The sequence below is a fragment of the Tursiops truncatus genome, chromosome 3 (genome assembly GCF_011762595.2).
Source record: "Tursiops truncatus isolate mTurTru1 chromosome 3, mTurTru1.mat.Y, whole genome shotgun sequence".
Classification (NCBI taxonomy): domain Eukaryota; kingdom Metazoa; phylum Chordata; class Mammalia; order Artiodactyla; family Delphinidae; genus Tursiops; species Tursiops truncatus.
In genome coordinates this window covers 43943775-43946878 of record NC_047036.1, presented here as the reverse complement: position 1 = coordinate 43946878, position 3104 = coordinate 43943775, and the positions used below count along the sequence as shown (strand labels likewise).

General features: G+C 39.7%; 1 pseudogene; it reads left to right on the top strand.

The window, feature by feature from the left end:
- The first annotated feature begins 1844 nt into the window (after window positions 1-1844).
- LOC101335443 (large ribosomal subunit protein uL30 pseudogene) lies at window positions 1845-2614 on the top strand (annotated as a pseudogene).
- The last annotated feature ends 490 nt before the right edge of the window (window positions 2615-3104 follow it).

The window sequence follows — 3104 nt, the reverse complement described above, 5'->3', positions numbered from 1 at the left end:
ATCATTTCTTCAGAAACACCTCTTTATTACAGTGTCCTCTTGCACACACTAGAAGATAGAACTTGCTTTTTTCCTCTCAGCATACTAAGTACTAGAGTTATTTTACAATATTTATTTGGGGCTGTAAAGGAGAGAGTTAAGAACTTTCATTACTTTACCTGTGACTTGAATCATAATAAAATACTTCCCAAGGTAAAACATGTTAAACATCACATTAACGCTTGAGGCAGATTACAAGGCATTACTGTATGGAACATTATAATAATGGCTGTGTGCACCAGAAAAATAATTATATTCCTTTAATGCACTCATAATAGCTCTGCAATTTTTAACTGCTATTTTGTTCCCAACCCATCTTGTACACAAATACAGAACTTAGTGCCAGTTTATCAGTGGCTAGATTATAGAAGAGAGAAATGATTCATTAGGAAGCTACAGATGTCCTGTCTTTGCTTCAGAACACACCAGAGAAATTTAATTCAAAGTTCTAAAAAAAATTTGATAGGCAGATGGGATATGAACTTAATGAACAAGCTACAGAACAACACTCTCTAATATGTCAACCCCCTCTCTGGTACTTTCCTTTCTTTCTATCAACCCCCAATTCCTCATAACAGGTTAACAGGTGGCACCCATGACAAATCCTCAACAATAATGGTCTAAAACTGGACAAAAGCCATTGTAGTTGGACAATAATGATTTAAAATAGAGTAAAAGCCAGCTGTTTTAGGTAAAATGTTGTTTGGCTGTATATCAAGTGCCTGGGAACCTGGCTCTACATTTGTATGCCTTGTTTAGCCAGACATCCTAGTCCAGTAGTTCCCAAAGTTCAGGGTGTATGAGGATCACTGAGTGTCAGAATGCTGATTCCTGATTCCTTAAGTTCTAGAGGTTCTGATTTGGAAGATCTGGAGTGAGGTTGAGGAATCTTCTTTCTGTTCAGTCTTCCGGGTGATTCTGATGCAGGCCACGATGGAACATGCTTTGACCTATACTGTTTCTAGCACTTAAGATGCCAAGAGGGTGGGTCATTGGTAAGCCTGATCCGCTTATGTGTGAACTGATTTAATGCTTGTCTTTGCTGGTGGCCAGTGATAATGGTCTCCATCCCATCCGACGTTAGTCAGAGGGAACAAGGGATCCATGTCCTGCAACTAAGAACCACTGTGTGGGCTGACTGTGAAATGGGTACTTTATTCTCCCGTCAGCCCAGAAACAAACTCATATGACAGGATACCTGCCTAGTAGAACAGTTGACCCTTAAACAACACAGATTTGAACTGCACGGGTCCACTTATACACAGATTTTTTTTCAGTAGTAAAGACTACAGTACTAATATTGATTGGTTGAATCCATGGATATGGAACAGTGGATACAGAGGAACTGCCAATAAGGAGGGCCAACTATAAATTATACTCAGGTTTTTTTTACTGTGCAGAAGGTCAGCGCTCCTAACCCCTACACTGTTCAAGGGTCAACTGTATTTAAACAAGGCTGTGTGTGTGTGTGTGTGTGTGTGTGTGTGTGTGTGTGTGTGTGTACGTGTACCCACAGCTGTTAGACCCAAGATTAGTCTTTTAAGGGTTTAACCCACACTCTTAATACAGTTCTGCTATAATATGACACATGCCTTCATAAAAATCACCATGCTATGCACAATAATAGTGCAATAAAACCCACAGGGCTTATGGGAAAAGATGCGCTCAGGGAGACAACACTCCAAAACCTCACCAGTGACACATTAAAAAAAAAAGATATAAGAACCTAATAAAAACGGTAGCACAGTTTTACACATGTTAAATGGTTAAGAAATTTATAAGTAACCTCTTTTCTGGCTGGAATCATGGAGGGTATAGAAGAGAAGGGAAAAAAGGTTTCTGCTATGCCCGATACCATCAAGAAAAAGCAAAGGACTTTTGCAGAGCAGAAGATCATGCACCTGAGAAAGAAGTTTGCCCAAAAGATGCTTCAAAAGGCAAGGAGGAAGCTTATCTGTGAAAAAGCTAAGCACCATAATAAGGAAAATAGGCAGATGTACAGAAGTGAGATTTGACTGGGAAAGATGGCAAGAAAAGTGGGTAACTTCTGTGTAACTCTAGAACCCAAATGAGCATTTGTCTTCAGGATCAGGGTATCAACGGTGTGAGCCCAAAGATCTGAAAGGTGTTCCATCTTCTTTACCTTTTTCAGCTCCTCAGTGGCACCTTTGTTAAGCTCAGTAAGGCTCAGTTAACATGCTGAGGACTGTGGAGCCATATACTGTATGGGATACCTGAAAGAAATCAGTAAAAGAATTGATCTACAAGCGCGGTTATAGCAAGATCAACAAGAAGGTGATTGTCCCAACAGATAACACTTCAACTGCTCGATCTCTTGGTAAATAGGAAATCATCTGCATGGAGGATCTGATTCATGAGACCCATACTGTTGGAAAATGCAAACATCTTCCTGTGGTCTTTCAAATTATCTTCTTCATAAGGTGGAATGGAGAGAAAGGCATTGCATTGTGTAGAAGGCAGAGCTACTGGCAACAAGGGAGACCGGATCAACAGGCTTCTTAGAAGGATGAACTATGGTGCCTCCCATGATTATTTTTATAATCTGGTCAGTTAATAAACAGTGACTGCTTTCAAGTAGAAAAAGAAAAGGAAATTCATAAATAATACAATAAATACGTCACTTTACCTTAAAAAAGATTTGAAATTTGTTTGAGGGAGTAGGCATTGGAAGGGTTGCAGCTTGTAATTCATTGTACAGTGGTAGGAAGGTTAAGTTATCTAAAATCAGAGGAAAAATTTTAACACCAGATGTGGATGGGCACAACTCAACATACACAGTAAACTGAGGTAGCTGGTAGATACCTGAGGAGAGCGTGTGTGTGCATTTTGTGTATTCCCAGGCACCTCAGTTCAGCTGGCTGGATGATTTTCTGCTTTCACCTCGTGTTTCTTGCTCATAAGATCTCACATAGGCCAAGGCAAATTTCCATTATACTCATATGTTGTTTCCTAGTATATCAATCACATTGGAACAAATTTGTGTTTTCAAGACAAGCATTATAGCAGACCTGACTGTACCTGTGAGGAGTTCACATCAGAAGTAA